Genomic DNA, 20,410 nt, shown 5'->3' with positions numbered 1-20,410 from the left:
CGATGGTCCTCGAAAAAGCGAAAAGGGGGTTCGCCCCCGAGGCGGCGTGCAAACCCCGACCCTTCGTGCAAAATCCTGGGGCCAAAAGGCAAAGCGTTGATCCGGTGGCCGAGCGCGGCTCCACGCCGGCGGCAAAGCTGGGGTTGCATCCGGAAAAAGGGGAGCCGCATCCCGACGGAGCGAACCTCTGCCACCGGCAGCCTCCGAAAACCCAGCGGGGGAAAACCCCAAAGCCAGAGAATAAAATCAGCCCGAGGGTTACCCGAATCCACAGGTTCGAGCCCCAAAACCCCTCGCATCCTCAGCGAATCTCTGCGGGGAGGGCGCCTACTCCCCAAACTTCAGATCCCCTCCCCTTTTTTTAAAAAAAAAAAAAAAAAAAAAAAATTTCTCTCCAGCGAGGTGCAGAGAAACACTTGCACATTCGGTGCCGTCGTCAGCAACTCCCACACTGCCCCCCACGTACGCCGCTGCGAGGGGAAAGCAGAAGGGGGATTTTATAGGCACCTACAGAGAGAAAAGAAGATTTCTGTGTAATTTGGTTAACCAGTCAACCGAGCGGCACAAATCCGTAGGAAACTGTCCTGCCGCTCCCCGAATGACTCGGTCCCCCCGTGGGGCAATGAAACAGCCGCGGCCGGTGCAAGCATCACCTCCCGGCACCTCCCTCTGATGGATCCCACCCCCCCCGCTGACCCTTGGAAAATCCCAAATGCAACGCCCTGTATGAACCTGCTGGCACCGACAAACGCAAAAAAAAAAAGATTAAAAAAAAGGGGGGGTTATCAGGTCTTGCAATTGCCAGAAAAACTCTTGGTGCTGCAAAAGGAGACCCGGCAGCAGCGTCACGGACCTCGGCATCCCCGGTGCTTTTCCCCCTTCAAACCCCAGCCCCACAGTCCTGTAATTTAAAGTGAAAATCACAGTGGTCAGATTTAAAAGGGAGGGAAGAGAAGCAGCTCTCTGGCCTAGGAGCCAATTAAAACAAATGGAAAGCGTTCTGCTTTTTAATCTCGTGATTTTTTTTTTTTTTTTTAGCTAATCTCTCCATTGGAAAGGGAAGATCAGCTCGGTGGCGGGATGCTGCCGGGGGCAGGCAGCTCGTGTGGAGTCCTGGGATGGCAACGCGAGCCCTTGCTCTCCGTCCCTATCCTTTTTGGTCTTATTTATCCTGACTTTTTCTGAGAATTACTGTACAGGGGTAGAGAAACAATAGCAGAGCTTTGGGAAACTTCTTAACAGGGGATTTTGCTGTATTTCTGTCTCTGTTACGAGGAGGGGAGTTTTCGATTTTAAAAATACTCTTTTCGCTTTGAGTTTTTCACCAGTTTTCACGGGAGGGTTTGGAGGCAGGAAAGCCCAGCCCCAGCAGACCCCTCTGCTCCCGTTTGCTTTGCCCCTTTGCGGGAGAAAAACAGGGTCCTATTCCTCACCCGGCTGGAGACGATGCTTTCCAGGTTGCAAAGGGACCCCCCCCACACCCCGCTCCTGGGAAATTCCCAAAAATGGGAAGTAGGACCACAAACACTCAGGAACGGGGTTTGTTTCCTTCTCCAGCCCTGGGCAAGACCTCGGATGGGATGCAGGAGAAGGGACAAACAAGACGCGGGAGCTCAGGAGAAGAAGGGGGTCTCCTCGCCCCCCCCGCAGCGGCTGGCAGGAGCTGGTTTAACCCTCTTTGCCGATCCAGACGGACTCATCCATTCCCCTAAGCAAGAAGAGAGCTGGAGCGGGGAGGAGACCGTCGGATGCCATGCCTAGAGCCCATAAATTACGGGGGGGGGGGACCAAAAAAAAAAAAAAAAAAAGAGTTGCATTTGTCCTATTTCTTATCTGCTTGGAAATTGCACCGCTTTCCCAGCTGCAAAGGCAGCTCCGTTCCCAAGAATTTCAGCAAAGCCATGACCTCTTTCCAGGATCGTACAGTATATGGTGGCGGGGAGCCAGGGCTAATTATAGGCACAGGAAAAGGGGAGAGAGGCGTTTGGAAAAGTTCTACCTTCCCAGAGGCGGGGAGCGGGGCGACACGGCCCCGGCTGAGCCCCACGGTTGGGAGCACCCCCGAAAGGCTGCGATCACCCAAGGCGGGTGATCCAGCACTCCCAGACATTGCTATTCCCCTTTTCTGGAAGGATGAAAAGCCAACGTGAATCACGGCTCCCGCCGCTCCCCGATTCCTACGTGCTCTGGTGCAGGACAGAAGCCCCACGGGGCGAACGGGACCCGCCGCTGCTCCGGCCCAGGCTGAGCGTCGGCACAAGATAACGTGCCAATAAACGCAGCAAGAACCAAAGGCACTGGGCGCTACATGGAGAACCTGAGCGTTTAGGGTTCCCCGCGGACACCCCGTACTCCTATAGCCAAGCGATGCCACGAGCCCCCTCACCGCACCCTCGCGCCCCGGCCACCGCCAAAAAGCACGACCCGCAGAGATACCCCACAACCTGCGGGCAAATAAACGCGCGTTAAACTTGAAATGCCAGCAAACGCTCTCGAGCGGTTTTAGAGCCTGGTTCATTTGCGTTCGCTGGGCAATGTCAGAGGAGTCACCTCCCTTCTCCCGGGGACCCCACGCGCGTAGACGCAGACGAGGACGCGTTAACGTACGTGCCCGCGAGACCTTCCAGCAAAGAGGAGGCTGGACAGGAAAGCGCTAAAACAGGCAGCAATTTTTTAGCCACCAAGCTCCTCTTCTGAGCCACATTTCTAGACCAAAACAAAAACCAGGGAAGATAAAAATCCCACCTAATTTTTTTTTTTTTTTTTTGGAGGGGGAAAAGAAAAGCCAAGAACCCTCTCGCTTGCCACAATGGTTTTCATTTTCCACCAAATCAAATCGAGTCTCAACGGCGGCTGCTCGCTCATCCCCCCCGTACGCTCGCTTCCTTGTTTGCCTGCGCATGTGGGAATGTGTGGGTGTGCGGTTTTTGTTTTGCTTTTTGCAATCACTCTGCAGACCATCTCCTGATGTCTTGCAGATCGCAGCCTGCAAAGGCAAGCGTGCTCAGTCCCGCTCGATTATCTGGCGACGCAGACTTTCCGCCTCTCCGGCTTTAGATTCGTGCGAAGCCGTTCTCCTCCTCCAAAGCAGCTTCCGAAAACGGGGCTTGCAGGTATCCCGACTCCCTTGGGTGCTGCCATCACCCGGTTGCCCCAACAAGGTCCCCGCGCGTGGGGGAAGGATGCTGCGAAGGGAAGCGCGGCTGTGCCGGGACAGGCCAGGGGAGCCGGCGGCACGGAGCAGCAGGGCACCAGCTCCAGGCTCCCAGCGGGAAAGCGGCCGCTCACTAAGGGAAGGAATCCGCCCGCGGCACGCCGGGTCCAACCGATGCCCTTTTTAAGGCCCCTGCGGCAGCGGGAAGGGGGTTAAGCGCGCACCAAGCTCGCCCGGTTCCCGGCGTCCCGCTCGGGGTCACCTCCTGTGAGCTCGCCGGATAAATCCCGGCTAAAACCTCACCCCGGCACCCAGGTCAGCTGCAGCGGGGGCACTCAGGAATGCTCCTGAGGAAGACCTCGGTGCAAAGAAAAACCAGCTCTGCTTTACATCGCGCCCCGCTCCCCAGCACCGACCCCCCCAGATGGGCACATCCAGCGACGGCGGGGAAGAGAAACGACGTCCCCACGGTCCACACCAAAACCACCAGGACCGCAGGTGCCCAGCACCCGTTCCCGCTGTCACCCGCTCCTCTCCGAGCAGCCAAAACCGGTGGGAGCGGGACGGAGCAGCAGCACCCCCCATCCCCACAGAGCAGAGCCCACCTCACCCGGGGAACCCAGCGCTGCCGGCACGTCCTGGCGGAGCACATGGCACCGGCGGGGACGACACAGCCCCTTCCTGCCCCGGCGCTGTGGGCGATGCCGCCACGCACGGCTCTAAGCCCTAACGGGATAACAAGCTCACAATGAGATCCTAATGAAGGATTAGCGAAATACAGTTTAAAGAGATTAAGGCAGGGTGCAGCACTGAAACCCTTTTATATTTTTTTTTTTATTTTTTTTTTTTGGAGAGCCCGGCAGAGGTGAGACCCAGATTTCAGCCCCTGCCAACGCGGAGGGAGCCGGCATCCACCGCCAGCTCCGGCGGCAACTCGGGATGGTTTTTCCGCCGCAATTGTGCAAAGAGGGACCGGGGCTACAAAAAGGATGGGGGAACACGAGAAAAGAATTGCTCGTGGCGCCTGAAAGCCCTGCCCGAGGCGCTTTAAAAGCAAGCCAGAGGCTTCCTTCATCTCTCCCCTCCCACACCAGTCCCTTCCCATCTGCATCCCAGCTGCGCGCGGCAAGCGATGCTCTCGGTCCTATTCGTAATGACTGTTGATGTTATCCGCCCGAGCCGGAGCCTTCCAAGGAGCCCCGGGGAAGCAGGTACTCAACTCTCATTCAGGGAAAGTTATTAATATTAATTTCTTGGCTCTACACAAACAGAGCGAGAAGTCAAGCCCTGGCCTCGAAGCGCTCGGCGTGACTGCCAGCCTCACGCGCTTCAAAAGGTCAGGAGTCTGGGTCGCCCCCAAATCAAACGACTCTGTTTTAAAATAGAAAGCAACACATCTGGGGTTGCTTTTTGAGGTTTTTTTGGCCACTCGTATTTTTCCTTCAACCACAAACACCAGAAACTTTCTCTTCCCAAGAAAGGGTAACGCGATTCACGCCCCATCACGGGAATCCAGGAGCTGGGAATTTGCTAAACCAGCTCCAAGACCGGTAACGCCCTGGGGGGGGGGGGGGGCGAACGGGTAAAGGAGGCTGGCACTGAGCGGGCAGCGCGTTCGCGGGCAGCGCCGGGCTCATCGCACGGGCACCTCGAAGCCCACCCCTAATTTCAGCCGAGTCGTCCAAAGCCACGCGACGAAAAGGAGGTGGGGAGGGGATGTGACAAACATCCCTGTCGAGAGACTACAAAACAAATCAAATGAAGATGTTTGGAGCGGATCCAGATGTTTACTAGTGACGCACGCGGAGGTATAAATAATTATCCGGTAGGAATTTTGTTCACAGGCAGCTCTCCCTTATCTAATCAGATCTCAACGCAAGGCGGCCCCCCCACCCCTCGCTTAAAAAGTCTTGAGAAAACCAGATGCAAAATTAAAAAAAAAAAAAACCCTCACTAGGAGCACCAATTTAATCCCGTTAATCACTGGACGGTCGGACCAGAGCTGCCAGGGCTCAGATCCCATCCAGGCACAGCTCTAGGAGGGAGGATTTCTTCCCCCCCCTCCGCACCACGACGGGAGCGCTGGTGGAGGGCCAGATCCTGCTCAAGGGTGCGGAGCGGGGCCGGGGAGCCGAATCCTCGCACCCTGCCCCACGCACGGCACTGGGTGCAGGTAACGAGGCATCGGTGGGGCCAGGAGCCGGCCACGGCACGGGCCGGATCCTTCCACGCCGGCACGAGGAGCTCGCCGGCGGCTCTCGCCCGTAAAAAACCAGCTGCTTCAAACACACTCGCGAATAAAAAACCTCCCTTGTCCGACTGCGCCTTACCGACCGGCCGCTTCAGAGCCCGGACGCTGCAATTACCTAAAAATAAATGGACCACAAAGCCCGGGATGCCGAACGGCAGAGGAGAACGAAGACGGCAGCGAAGGCGCCCCGGCAGCACCGAGCCCGGCAAAGCCGGAGGGACCGCAGCCGCGAGCGACGGTTGCGGCATCGCTGGGAAAGCCCAAGCCAAAGGGTTCGCACGCAACCGAAAAACAGGTAGAAACAAAAAAAAAAAAAAAAAAAGGCTTTAACAGCTCCAAAAAACCCCACCTGAGCTGATTTTTCCCGCCCATTAGCATCACCTAACCCACCGCCGCTACCGTGGGAGGTGCCGGCACACCGAGCAGCGCTGCCGCCACCCCCCCCTCCCCAGCCAGCATCGCCGATGGTTTTCCAAAAATTAAACCAACCCACCGTAGGCGAGGCCGCGGAGGGTTTCGCAGAGGCCGGAGAGGAGCAACGTTGGAAACTTACTGTAGCAAATCAGCCACTCGGCTCCAGCTCCTCGTCCCTACTGGTGGGAAAGTCTATAAATCTCTAATAAAGAGAAAAAAAAAAGAAAAAAAAAATCCCCTCCCATTTTATTCCTTCTCTCTCTCTTCCCCCCCCCCCCCCCCCCAAAAAAAGGATTGCGAAACCAAGAGGGCAGCCGGGGCTTGGATCTGCAGCATTTCTGAGTTCCTACGGAGTCTGGGCTCCCTGCCACCAGCAACAGCGGCTCTGGGGGTGTGGAAAAAGGGAGGAAAAAAAAAAAAAAAAAAAGAAGAAGAGAAAAAAAATTAGGGAAAGAAAAAAAAAAAAGAAGTCCTGTTTATTTTGGGGGATGAGAGAGAAAACTTGCAATGCACAAACCGGGGGGGGCGGGGAGCGCGGCTCTGGCATTCCTGCAGGCACCCCACGCTTTGTGATAGAAAAGACTTTTGGTCAAAGAGCCTGGATTTTGGGTGGGAATACCGAGCTGACAGAGGATGCTCTTTCCTGGGGTCCACGCAGGCACCAAGCAACCTCCTATACAGGGAGCGGGGCCGATGGACCCACCCCGGGGAGCACCCATGGGTGCTAACGGCGGCTCTGCCCTGCCCTGCCATGTCCCGTCCCCCCCCGGTCACGGTAAGGGGAATTACCGAAGACAGGCTGGAAGAAAAGCCTGCTCCAGCCATGACCCAGATTCCCCTCCAGCCTGATCCCTCACTGAAGTCATAATCCTTGGAGGGCTTCTGGTCCTTTTTTTTTTTTTTTAAATACATCCCTGCACGTTGCCACGGCAACGAGGGTGATGCTATAATTTCAGCATTATAGACTTCAGCGCAAGAACGGGAGGGAGAAGAAGGCTGAAATATGGACGAGCTGCGCCGGTAATGTATTTAGGGAAAAAAGAATTAAAAAAAAAAAAAAAAGAAAGAAAGAAACAACCAACCAAGGCGGCACCTTGGCTTCATCAGCAGGCACGGGAGGAGCAGAGCTGACCCGCAGCGGAAGAGATGCGGGGGACGGGGGTCAGCTCCTGTCCCCAACATGGGGTACCTGCTCTTGGGCATTGTTTGGGCACGGATGCTCCAGACCCTGCTGCGAGGTTTTGGAGGATGCAAAGTCCTAAACTCCCAGGTGGCCCTTGCAGCACCCAAGGTAGCCCCAGGCGGGAACACCCTATTTTGGGGTGCCCTTAGCTCTGCCCACCACGGTTCAGCACCCACCCGGCAGCAAAACCAACCAACTCTGCAAAGCAGCAGTTCCCAAAGTGCTGCCCAGCCCTTTTTTTTTTTTTTTTTTACTTTTATTTTTCACCACCTTTCCTTTCCACCTTGCTCTGCCCACATCAGATCCCAGCGGCATCCCGGCGCCATCGGGATACGGGAATTCCTGAGCTCCTCTCCAGTTCCCGACGGGAGAAAAACCCACCCCTGCTCGGTGTTTTTGCAAGGCCACGAGATACCTCTGGGTGCTTTTAGCATCACAGCATTGTGGCTCGGCCCCGAAGAGCCCCTGCACTGGTGGCAGCGAGTTTTCAGACTGGAAGGCGACCCGTGACACCACAGGAGGGATGAACGAGGACCAGAGGCAAAGCCCCGAGGGCTTCAGCCCCCCCGCCCCCCAAAATCCCAGGAGCATCAAGCTCTCCTGCAGCGCAGGAACAGGAAAATTGCACGAGCAGAAGCCAAACCACTTTTAACCGCGTTTCCACCCCCCTCCCCACGCCCCTTCCCGCCCCATCACCAGGCACTGAACCGGCACCCGCCGTGACGAAAAATTTCCAAAAGACGCACAAATAAAAATAAGATCGTAGACAAACACCTCTGCCTAAACACAGCCCAATGGCCCGTGACCCCCACCACGAGGGACACGGGCTGCCAGCGGGCTCACGGGGTCCCAAAGGAAGCCAGAAAGCCCCGGGGGACGCCTCACCCCATGCCACGCTCACCCACGCACCCTTCCAGCGCACGGCTGCAAGCGAGGAGGTGAGAAAAGGGCGCTCCGGTCCGGTGCACAGCACCTGGCACAGCGTCCAGCGCTGCTCCGACCGTGCAGCCCGCATCCCCCGGCTTCTCTCTTTGCGAGGCGTGAGAAAGACCCCGACGGCAAAACTTGGGTGGCCGGCATCGTTGGGGGGGGACGTGGAAATCACCGTCGGTCCCGTGCCAGAGCCACGGTGCCTGGACGTAGCTCAGGAAGGCAGTTTAAAGTGGGGATCCTCGGAGGGCGGCGTGTTGTTGGGACAAAAGGGTGTCCCGAGTCCATTAAACGCTTCGGGGGAAAAAAAAAAAAATCACAGCGCATCACTGCAAAAGTGGGAAATCCAGGCGTGGGGCAGCGGGTGCTGCACACCAGCCGTGGGACCCCACGCCAGGGCTCGCAACGCTCCTCGGTGCAAAAGGAAAAAAAAAAAAAAAATTGTATGACCTCAGGGGAAAAAAAAAATTCAGAGCGTTTTGTTTCAGTCCCCAAACCGCCAGCCTTGGCCTCCGACCCGGCAGCCCTTGAGCCATCGGGGTTGCTTTTAGCAGTGCCCCGAGCTCCATATTTAGCCTCGAAGGTATTTATCTTTGAGAAGCTAAAAACAAAGCTGCATTTGCATAACAAAAAGACCCCGTTCACTCCGTACATGTGTAGCATCGCAGGGCGAAGGCATGCAAAGCAGCCCTCCTCCCTCGCCGAGCAGAAGGCGCTGAAGGTCACCCGAGCGGATGCTGAGCTCGCGGTGCCTGGTCCTCTCCGCTGGAAAGGACGAGGCAAGAACATCTTCCCTTACGGGAAGCCTCTTCCCGACCTTCCCACTTCCATCTCGTCCAGCTGGAGCAACCCTTCTCCGGCGCAAAGGCAGGCGTGAAATTCTGCTTGCTAAAGCACGCGCTCGCGTCTGGCCTTAAACCTCAAAGATCAGAGGGCAATTAGCAGGTTTTTTCCAAACTCTCTTGATTTGCGACCAGAGCCCGTCTCACCGTTTCCTCTCCCGCGTGCCAGCGGCCGGCCGGAGCGAGGACGGGCGGTTTCGTCCCCCCCACCCCTGGGAGCAACGGAGCGGCGAGGAACCTGACCCTTGGCAGGGTGCAGCGAGGTGCCGCGGCTCAGCCGGGCGCGGTGAGCCTTGCCCCAGCCGCGCTCCGTCGCAGGAGGGAGAGGTCGGCCCGAAGGCGGCTCCCGCGACACCCCGGGGACCCCGGGAGCACCCGGGACCTCGCCCTGCCAGGACCCCCCGCCCTCCCACGGGATGGGGGGTAAGATACGACGGCCCCGCGCTCACCCGTCCGACACGCCGAGTCGGCACCCGCTGCCACGCCGTGCCCGAGGCTCAACCCGGCCCCTACGTCATTGTTTTGGGACAAAGTCCCTTCGCGAAGCGGTGCCGCTCAACTCCCCGTCTCCTTATCTCGCACCGGCGCACATCGCCGCCGCGCCGCTACCAAAACCCCTTTTCCCCCCACCACGGCTCGATTAAAGCTTGAACCATACCAAAAACCAAAGGGCGACGACACTGAACCCCAAAAAGCCCCGGCGCGTCCAACTCCACCCCAAAAGCCAGATGCTCACCTCTTCCCCCTGCAATAAAACGCCAGCTCAGGGGAGAGGAGCGATGGAGGGAGCAAGAAGCAGCATACCAGCCACCAGCTGCCGCGGGAAGAGGCTTGGCTGCCTTCGCCACCGGCATCCTGCTCCAACCATTTGTTCTGCTTCTATTTTAGAAAGCGATGGGGCTCGGCGCTACGCGGCTCCCAACCTCCCCACCGCCGAGCGAGGCGACAGATTTCTGCAAAGAGGTAGCGCCGGCTCCGTTCCCCATCTTGGCAGCGGCATCCGTGCGGGGCCGGGGATATTTTTGAACGAGCGAGTCGAGAGGTGCTAGTTTTCCCGGCGGCTCGTTGCTGGCGCGTGGGAAGGACGGCCGTGCCGAGTCAGGGAAGGTTGGGGATGGATCCGTGATTGATCCCTGCGCCTGAAACCCGGGAGACGGGGCACCGAGTCCTCATAAGCCACGCGACGCCAGATGTCCAGCGGCTCGTCCAAAGCATCGCCCAAGGGAAGAGGCCGGAGAGAGCAGCCCGGCTCCTGCTGCGCCCCGGCCCCGCAGCCCCAAGCCCTTCCTGGGAGCCTCCACGCACTCGGAGGAAGCCCGGCGTGCCCGCGCCATCCCAAGCGCTGCTCCTCACCAGACGTAAAACCTCGCCGAGCCCAGGTCTGAGCAAGCCCTGCCTTCACCCAACTCCTCCACCCCTGTTCCCAGCTATCGAAATAAATTTGCTGCTGTCGCAAGGTTTTCTTAAGGGCAGGGACACGTCTCCGGGGAGCTCGTGGTTTATCCCCAGGGATAACCACTCCCTGCCACCGCCACGACCGCCCCAGCGCTGGGAGCACCCGAGGAGACGCTTGGTGCCACACGCAAACGCTTTGCTTTGCCCCGTGGTTTTGCCAGCAAGTCCTCAACCGGTTGGAGCTCCGCAGGCCGAGCTCCGCACCCGACGGCGGAGCCAAAAGTCAAAGTTCCCTTCGGCAGAATTTGAAAAGGCAAAATTCCCCCCGGGGAGAGGATGCCAGGCTGGCAGGGGTTTGGGGTTTTTTTTTTTTAACAAGCCACAGGTTTTTCAGCCACTCCAACCTGCCACCCCCTCGTCCAGCCACGCGGTACCAGGGTCCCCTCCCGGACGAGGTGACGCAGAGCCCGGAGACGCCGGGGACAGCCGTGGTCCCCAACCGCCGGCGCTCAGGCGAGATGGGTTGTTCTTCCCAAAGCTGAAAGCTCGCTCGCACGCCAGCGGGAAGCCTGCAGGTACCAGCTCCACGGGGACGTTTATCACGATATTCAGACAACGCACGACAGCTCAGACCCCACCTATGGTTACGCAAACACGCAGCCCCTCTCTGCCTCCGGACCGCCTCAAGATTGGTAAAAAAAAAAAAAAAAATTTCTTTGCAGCCCGGAGCTTTTGCAGTCCTCTTCCGTGGATGCCACCAGGAACACCAGCACCTGGAGCCCGATCCTGACCGTTCCCCCCGCCCCGCAGCCCCTCACGGTGCTGGTTAATCTGCTCCCAGGAGAAGATGCTCTCGGCGCAGACCACCGCAGCCTGGGGCTGAGGGACAGGACGGGCTCGGTGACTGCGCTGGTGAGGAGAGAAAAAAAAAAAAAAAAAAAAAGTCTAGCTGGTCAAAATAACTCAACCACATTTATTTTTTATTTTTTTTAATTTTTTTTCTTCCCTGTCAGTGGAAATTCCTGCTATGGCACCGTGTCTCAAGGTTACTGCTTGGGGTGGGGGAGGATTTCAGGTTTTACAACCGAAAAATTCCAGACAGAAACCCAGAAATGTTGCCAGTTTTTTACTAAACAGAAATCCTTCATCCAATTTATTTATTTAACTTCTTTATTTTTTCTAAGCTTGATGCAGCAGGTTTTAAGCAAACCCCATTTTTTCAGCCCCAAAAATTTTGACCACTTTGATAGGAAACCATCACTGATGCCGTGAACATTTTTCCGTTCTCAATTTCTTTTTTGAGGAAAACCAAACCAAACCAATTTGACCCCACATATTTTCCCCACCTGCACGACATGGGATGCGTTCCTGGATATTTGTTACTGTAGCGCCTAGCAATTTTTCCCTGAAGTCTTCCAATAATTGGAAAGGAAAAAATTCTCCTTTAAAAAAAAAAAAAAAAAGGTTTCATCTTAAAAATAAGAAAAAAAAAAAAAAAAGGTGCTTTCCAAAAGGATGGAGAAAAGTCACATTGTTCCAAAAGGCACTTTCATTTAAAAAGGAAGATGAAAACTTTCAACCAGGGCTATTTATAACCGCTGCTTATATCCATCAATAACACCTTCCACCCTGCAAGCTCCACTGCATCCTCCTGGGCAGCTAACACCCTGCCAACAGCCTCCAGCACCCTGCTGCTGGGTGCAGGATCTGGCCTCGCAGGCAATGAAAAGTATATCCCCTACTGCAGGAGGAGGAGGAGGAGGAGGAGGAATCCATTTGCTGCCTTCCCAGATGAGCCTAAAAGAGGTGACCCCCTTCACAGACCCAGGGTGGGCTCGGGTGGGGGACCCGGCCCCATGGGTGGGTACTGCCTCCCGAATCTCTTTACTATGTTTTTGGGCTGGGGGGGGAAAAGAAAAAAAAAAAAAAAAAAAAAAAGAGAGAGAAACTTTAAAAATTCAGGAGCTGCTGCTTTGCCCTGCCTGCTCCCAAAAAAACAAAGGGCGATGCGGCAGCAGCGCTGCAGCGGGAGGTCGCCCTTCCCCACGGCACCCGCTCCTCGAGCATCCCGCCTGGGGGGCGATCGGAGGCACCTCCTCCTGGAAGCGGTTTTGGGTTTGCGCCGGACGCTTGCTGGAAGCTGTTTGAAGTTCTGGAAAGAGAAACGATTCCTCCTCCTCCTCTTCCTCCCTGCCCAGAAATAGGTCATTTAATTACCACCTTTCCAACCCCAAAACAACACTGACTCAAGACAGGAGGTGGGAACGCTTCAACCCCGTGCCGGCTCGTGCCCAGCAGCAGCCCAAAGACACCGCGGCACGGCTTTGACCTTGAGACGTTCGCGCCGGCAGGACCCGGGCGTCAGGGCGATGTCAGCACGGATGGCAAGGACTCGGCTCCCCCCTTCTGGGTTTCAATTAGCGCCGGTCAATTAAAGCAAGGAGGGTCGGGGAGGCGGGTGCTGCTGAGCCCCTCCATGCACAGCCACCGGGCACGGCTGTGTCCCGGCTCCAGGAAAACCGACGGCTAATTGCACGTTGTGAAATAATACGTGTCCTGCTCGGCGTGGAGCAAAACGTGCGGCCGCGGTCCGGTCCGGCTGCTTCAGGATGGGACATCGCGGTGGCTCCTGGGTGGTGGCCAGAGCCTGACACATCCCAGCACGGGCATCATCCTGCCCTACCAGCTTGTCCTCAGCGCGCGCGCGCGCCAACGCGCCCGCCCCGGCACCACTCCTGCCGATTCGGGCTTCGCTTCTGGCAGGCCGGGGAGCAGCGGCACTGCTTGCCCGTTCCCACGGGGACTGGAGCGGCACGAAGCCATTAAAAACCCCATCGGGTGTCACGGCAGCACCCGGCATTGGGAACGGGCCCCGGCAGCTGCTCCGGCATCCCGGTGCTCAACGGCATCTCACCGCCAGCGGACACCCTCCAGGCGACACGGACCCCAGCGGCGAGGAGCACCGACACCATCGCACGCACCCCGTCTCATCCACACCTACCTAGGGGAATCGGGGCGCTGCATCCCCCCCGGCCTCAGTGCAAACCACCCAAAAACGGGCCAAGCTTCCCCAAAAAAAAAACCTCTCCCCGTGCAGCTCAGAGGCCCCGCTCCCCCCATCTTTTTAGCCACCATTTAAGAGGGAGCAAGGGTACAGCCCCCCCCCCAAAATAAATCGCTCCGAATTGATTTCCCGCATATTTAACAAGCCCTTGCTCCACGTGGGTGCGCTTTTTTTTTTTTTTAACCTTTTTTTAAAGGATGCAAGCTCTTGTCCGTTTTTCAAGCGGTGGGGAGCTACAGCAGGGAGACACCAGGAGCGAGGGAAAAGGAAAAATTAAAGAAAAACCACAAGCAAACCGAACTGGAGTGCAAGATGAAAAGCGACAGATCTGTGGAGGTAGAGCTGCTGGCAGGCAGACGGCTAGATCCATCTTGAAAGCAAAAGCAAACTGCTGCTCAAACAAGGCAGAGGGAAAAACCTAGAGGTCTTCCGGCACTGCCTAAGCTCTGATCAAACAAAATGATTAACAAATTTCAGCTTTTTATTGAAAGCTTCTCTAATTAGAGGAAAAAAGGAAAGAAAAATAAAATTTAAAAAAAAAAAAACAACAGAAAAAACCCCAACCCGCATCGGATGGTAAAGGAATAAATACCGTCTCGGGGAGGCGAGGGGCTGATGCATCCCATAGTCACAGGGAGGGCACCCGGCTCCCACCCCGCGCCACCCGGCACGGCCGCGGGTTTCTGCGCCTGCCCTCCCTCCCTCCCTCGCCTTCCTCCTCCTCCTCCTCCTCCTCCTCCCTGCCCCTCTCTGACTCACTTTGCTTTTTGCTCCCCGCGGCCGGCTCCGCGGCAGAGCCGTACCTTCCCGGGGGCAGGACTGTCATTCGCGATAGAGTCACCTCGGAACTCCAGCCGGCTCAACCTCTGGGAACTGCCAAAAGAACTATAAAAATAAGGAAGAGTCCCTGGCCCGAGGAGCTCACCCTCCGAACAGATGGGACGGCTACGGGCCGAGGCAGAGGGGATATTTTTAGCTCTGCTTGCAGATGGGGAAGTCCGGCACGGCGTCTACACGGCAGCCCCCGCCGCTGCCCACGCCGGCTCACCGCGGCCCCGCTCGGGCCACCTCCGTGCGTGCTCCCGGGTATTAACGGGATTTAACGGGATGCTGCCTGCTCACTTCCCAAGCCTCGGGCACTGGCTAGGGCCGGCTTGCACCGTCGCGGCTTTGCACGCCATCTCCGCCAGCGCTGGGCTGCCACGGGCACCCGGTGGGGCGGCAGCAGTCCGGCTAAGCGGGGACGATGCCAACGACACGCATCCCTCTCCCCCTTTCCCCTCCGGTCCCAAAGAAGCCGCCGTAAAACAGCCGTGGCCCTGCAATCCGTCGTGGCAGGGAGCGGGGGGGACACGTCACGCAGCATCCCGTGGCAGGGCCCTCCCGGCACGCTCCGAGCGAGGCCGGCCTGACCCCTGGAAACACTCTGGCTTGGAAAAAAAGAGGGAAAAGCAAATTCTGCCCCTCACCGTTGGTGCTTTTTTTTTAGGTTTAAATGACTCGCCCGGGGTGACAGCGGCAGAGCCCATAACCGAGCCCTCCCCTTCTGGCCAAAACCTTCCCGGTCCTTCGGGATGAGCCAGGCGGCATCGCCCCCCCACCCCTCGCTTTTATCCTTCCTCTGCGAGCCGGGGCCCGCACCAGCATCGACACCTCCCTGCCAGGCAGCTGCCGGTGGTGGCTCCCGGCACACGCCAGCACCGCGGCAGCTGGGTCCCGCTCCCGTACTTTTCGTCCGACACTTTCGGCTTTGTTCTCCTTCGCACAAAGCCGCCGTTACGCTGCCCCGGCGGCACGGAGGGACCTCGAAGTGGATGCGGTTTATGACCATATTTAGGCTCCTTTACGTTGCCAGAGTCACAGTAAAGGGCTGCGGCGATAAATGAGAATCAGACCCCACTTGTTTCACTTGGCAGCCTGGGAAAAATCCACCCGGGGCGACTCCGGCACCGTCCGCGCCTCCACCCTGCCCACTCGGGGACGGGATGAAATAGCAACAGCCCTTTCCAGCTCCGCGGTTGCACTTCCCAAGTGGAGCCAGCGAGGAAAGGGGGGGATTAAACACATTAAACACCAGCCCCCCCCACTCCCGAGAGCAACACCGAAGCGTGGGGAAGCGAAGGGACTTGCCCAAGGTCACCCGCTGACAAAGCCGACACTTCCCAAGGTCCCCGGAGCCCCCCAGCAGGACCGAGCACATGCGGGAACACGACCACCCGGCACGGGGAGGCCCCCGAGCCAGTTTGGGCCAGGGTGAGGGGGGAGCCAGCAGACGCAGGAGCTAACGCCCCTTCAACACCGAGCACGTTAAATCCCTGCTGCGGCGGAGGCGACGGCGCTTTTCCACCGCGCTGGCAGCACCGGCGAAACTCGAGCGGCGGCCCCCGCCGCTCCGGGGACATCGGCCACCTGCTCCGAGGCGAGCGCAAGTGCGGATGCCTCAGCCTGGCAAAGCCACGACAACTGCAGGGGCTGAAGGGCAAGGTGGGGGGGGGAAGGAAAGGAGAAGCCGTGAGGCCTGTCCAGAGGTCCGTGACCTTCAGGAGCCCACGGGCAGCAATCCCGAGGGCAGGGCAGGCAGCTGCCACGGGACGCAGGCAGCACCGGCACTCCCCAGGCTGGGGCCACTGGCACCACATCAGCCCGGGGAAGGAAAGAAAATATCCAGAATAAACCTTACCTACCCCCAAAATCTGCAGCCCCTTGCCTGGGTGAGGGGACGCGGCCATCACAGCGTCCCCGTCGCACCGAGTTCGGCGCAGCCCCGTCCCCGTCGGCAGTGAGGTTTCGGGCCGGCTGTCCTGGGACAGTGGTTTAAGAGCATCCACCTCGGTGGAAGCAACACCAGCCCAAAAATCCACGTGGGGCCACGCGCGCTGCAGGAGAAGAGGCTTTGGAGGGGCAGGATCAGGCCTTCCCAGGGCAGGGGGGCGGGGGGCAGGCAGAGGCCGTTTGGCGAAGCGCTGCCCTGCGAAGAGGCGCTGGGGGAATTCGCAGTAGCTGTGCTCCACTTACCGGTGTCTGCCCCCCTGCCCAGACCCCTGCCTGCAGGCCGGGGGGGACGTCGACGGCCAAAAATGCGTGGCAGCTCCCGAGAGCCGGGGAGGATGAGGAAGGGGGGGGGGGACACACACGCTGCAGCTTGTGGCCGTGCAGAGCCGTGGGGTGCCACGAGGCTCCCGGGGCGCGAAGGGAAAAGCTGTGTGCGCGCACACGCGTGTGTCTCGCTGGGCGTGCGATGGCTCTTGTGCACAAGGGGGGGGGTGGGTGCGTGGAATAAATAAAAAAATAAAAGCCAACAACAAAGCCAAGGGGGCGAGCTGTTGGGAAGGAGATAAGCTGCTGGCAAACAGGCGCTACAGATGCTAAACGGCACCCAGATGCCGGGACGCCCCGTCCACCGCATCCCTCCCCTGGCATCGCTCACCCCTCGCCGCCTCGTACCGCCAAGCCGAGGAAACGCTCAACGTCCCGGGGGAGGCCGCAGCGGGGTACCGGGGGTTTTGCCCCCCACCACGGCACCTCGCTCCGGTCGCTGTCAAATGGCAGCCGCCGCGCTGAGCCCCCACCGCCGCCACCGGCCCGGAGGAACAAACAATCACAGCTGTCAGCTCCGGAGCCGGCACCCGGCCAAGTCATTGAAGCTCCAGGACTCGATTTACGCCGCTCTCCCGAAAGCTGCTCTTGCCAATCAAAGCACAGCCCCCCCACCGGCACCCCGAGCCCCGCCGGCGGCCCCCTTCGCCGGTGGATCCCGGCACAGCACCCCGAGCATCACCCCATGCCCCACCGGGGAGGGCATCCCCCCCACGCACCGCTCCCCAAAAGCTGCTGGGCCCCACTTCTCCCTCGGTCCTTGCGAGGCCGCTCCAGGTCCAGCTCCGGGGTTGCCGCGCTGTCACGGCCGGGGCTCGGGAACTGTCACCGTGGGGGTCCCACCGAGACGCAGCCCCCCCCCCCCGCCCCGGCACTGCCCCAGAGTGGGCTGAGCACCCCCCAGCGCCAGCCGCCCCCCCCCCATCAGCAGCACCCAGCGGGCAGAGGGCCCCGTCCCCTTCCATCGCCCCCCGCACCCCCATCCCACCCACATCCCGCATCCCACCCGTGTGTGGGTGCCCCCCCCATCCCGCCCCTCTCACCTGTCCCCCGCAGCGCCCAGGCCGAGGCGACACTTCTTCCCCTTCCTCCCTCTCCCTCCTTCACCTCTGCACCATTTTGGTGACGGTTTGTTTTGAAGCGGCGGCGGGGGGAAGGGGGGTGGCGGGGGGAAGGACGTGCTCTCCGCCCCCGCCTGCTGCGCGCTCCGGCCGCGCTCCGCCGCCCATCCCCGCCGCCTCGGGGCGGCACCAAGCAGCCTGGGGCGGGGGGGGGGCTACCAGAGGGCCCCCCCCGAAACACACACAGACGGAGCTCCTCGCCCTCCCAAAAGCGGGCGGCACGGCCCGGGGCGGGGGCGCCGTTTCTCGGAAGTAACGCCAGAATCTCAAAAGAGGTTTAAAAAAAAAAAAAGAAATTAAAAAATTATTAAAAAAATAGCAATTAAAAACACACACACACACACAAAAAAAAACCCAAACCAAACCCCAATGTTTAAAAAAAAAAAAAAAAAGCGCGAGAGAAGGACGGGGACCCACCTCTAGCGGGGCGCGGAGCCCAGCCGCCTCCCGGGGCTGCGGCGGAGCCGGCGGGGAGCGACCATCGCCGGGGCCGGCCCAGCCCAGCGTCAGGACGCGGCGCGGCGCAGGGCGCGGGCGGCGGCGCGGGCAGCCAATGGCCGCGGCGGCGCGGAGGAAGCGGAGCGGGGCCGGGGGCAGAGCCGGGCCGGGGAGGGCGGGGGGTAGAGCCGGGGGGCCCCCGCGGAGGGGGGGGGAAAGAGCCGCGAACACCCCCCCACACACACACACCAGCACCACCGGCTCCCCGCCCGCACGGGTTGGCGCCGGCCGGCGGCGCGGCCCCGCTCGTGTCGGTGCTTCCCCGCGGCAGCGGGATGGGGAGGTGTGGGCTCCTCCGTCTCCCGTGTGCAGCCCACTGCCGCGGCCGGAGCAGTTGCCCTCCCCCGAGGTGATGGGGGGTGAGGTGGGTTTTGCCCAGAGCTCCCGTTTTGGGGAGGGGGGACGAGGCGCAGGGCAGCGAGGTCGGTGGGGTTCGGTGGGGTTCGAACGTCGCCATCGCGGCCCTGAGCCCCGGGGTTGGTGTTGGCACGTGTCCCCGAAAGCCACCCTGGGGCACATTACGCAGCCCTGGCCCCGGTGAAAAGGCCGGTTCCGCAGTACGGGTGCTGGATCCAGCGCTCGGCGGTGGCAGAGGGTCCCGGTTCGGGGTCCGGCGTCAGCACAGACCCCTCGCGGGCACGACGCAGGCTGGCTCGCCCCGACACGGGCCACCGCACGCCACGGGGCTGCTCTCTCCTCCTGCATCTCCAACACACGGGGCTCCCGCAGGACAGCGACACGAAGCCAGCCCTGCCCCAGCCGTTCCCTGCAGCGCCAAGTCCTTAGGGCCGGCGACACGTGGCCACGCGCACGCCACCGGCACCGGCCGGCCGTGGCAAAGGGCTTCCTGCACTCCTTGACTGCGGGGCCGCAATGCCCGGGCCCAGCTCCAAGCTCTCTTCCAGCTCCTCCTGTAGCTTCAACCCAGATGCATCGCTCTGCGGTTACCCTCCAGAAATCCAACCTGTCGAACAACGACTCCCGCTGCAGCGCTTGCTCCACGCCAAGACCGTTTGGGGCTGTGGATTGGGGCAGGATGCTGATTTTTAGGGGGTTGGGGACCTGGTGCCGTCCCCATCTTGCCGCCTTGTCTGGTGCCGCGCAGCCGCAGCGTCGGGCGGTGGGTGCCGGCAGCCGCGGGGCTGAGGATGCAGATGGAAGGATGCGGACCTCCGGCTTGCGCCCCTGGGTCTGGCAGGTGCTGGTTCTCCCACCGGATAAACTCTCCCGCTGCCGAGCGCTGGCCAGAGAAGTGCCGTATGGCACGGCTGGGGCTCGGCGCGGGCTCAGCGTGGGGCACGGGCTTTCCTTTCCCAGGGACACGTGTGGCACGGCGGGCCTGGGCGGGCTCCCACGTGCCACAAAAAGCAGTAAGAATAAAAATTAAGCTGGCGTAGAACTGCGCCCAGTGGAAACAAGCTCGTGGTGGGGGGCTGAGCCTCCACAGGAGATGTTTCACGGGTCCCCCCAGCCGGCGGACGTGCAGCCCACCTTCCCATACAGGTGGCTTGGAGCCGGCACGAATCCGGCGGGAGTCTGATGCTCCAGAAGCCGGGGATGCTGAGTGATGACTGTGTCGCACCCAAGGCTATGGTCTCAGCAGGAGGGGGCTGCGGACTGGTGACAAGGGTGTCCCAGCCCCGCTGGGTCGCATCCAGCTGGAGCACTGGGAATCCGGGCGTTCCCAGCATCCCTGGAGCACAAAAACAGCCGCAGGGGAGTTACCAGGGATGGGGCGGCAGAGCCAGCCATCACACTTTTACCAAGACGATGCCCGCAGCCATTAACCGTCACCCATCTCGCGGTGGCACGCGGTCCCCCTGCGCCGGCCTCCTGGCTGCCCCGCGGCACACGGTGCTGCACAAACCCCAAAACCCCAATTACCTCCCCAAAGGCTTGGGGTGATGTGAGAGTCTGGGGCTGAGGTGTGCTCCCGTTGGGGCCCTTCATCATGGCCGGCTCTTCCTCCAGCCCCATCCCGGACCAGGAGGGGACGAAGAGGTTCCCCGATGGCGGTGACTCAGCCGAGGGGGACGTTTTGCAACACGTTGGGCGTGGGAGGAGGCTCCCGGTGCGTGGAAAGTAGGCGGCGAATTATCCGTGGTGCGCGGTGAGCGCGCAGCTCGGGGAGGCTCACGGGCAGGGAGCAAACGCGGCAGGGAAAGCTGGGGGCGGGGGGGGGGCGAGCGGACCTGCAGGCCGGATCTGGGGAAAGGGGGGGTCCCGCTCTTGGGGCTCCCCGGGGGACAGCAGATGCTCGGGGCCAGGATGGTGGCGTGGCTGCAGCCGGCCGCTCTGGGATGGGCTTTCTCAGGCACGCGCCCCATGCCAGAGCGCGGCCTTTCCCCGCGTTAGTCTGGACTAAAGTAAGCAAAGACGTAAATACCCCCGTCAGGGCAAGAGGCAAGGCGCGCTCGACGGAGAGGCCGGATCGGGGCCCGAGCAGCACCGGTGGCACCTCC

At 60.1% G+C, this 20,410-nt stretch overlaps 1 protein-coding gene across 4 annotated transcripts in view; it reads right to left on the bottom strand.

Annotated features, from left to right (window-relative positions):
- The window catches only part of MEF2D (myocyte enhancer factor 2D), a 126,888-nt gene extending 108,882 nt beyond the window's left edge, over positions 1–18,006 (bottom strand). For all 4 annotated transcript variants that reach the window (XR_008574383.1, XR_008574384.1, XM_054806495.1 and 1 more), the window contains exon 1: positions 17,868–18,006. The gene's annotated coding sequence lies outside the window, so the exon portion shown is untranslated. The remainder of the gene's footprint in view (positions 1–17,867) is intronic.
- Positions 18,007–20,410: the final 2,404 nt, after the last annotated feature.

The sequence above is a fragment of the Grus americana genome, chromosome 29, assembly GCF_028858705.1.
Source record: "Grus americana isolate bGruAme1 chromosome 29, bGruAme1.mat, whole genome shotgun sequence".
Taxonomy (NCBI): domain Eukaryota; kingdom Metazoa; phylum Chordata; class Aves; order Gruiformes; family Gruidae; genus Grus; species Grus americana.
This window is presented reverse-complemented; position numbering and strand designations above follow the sequence as displayed.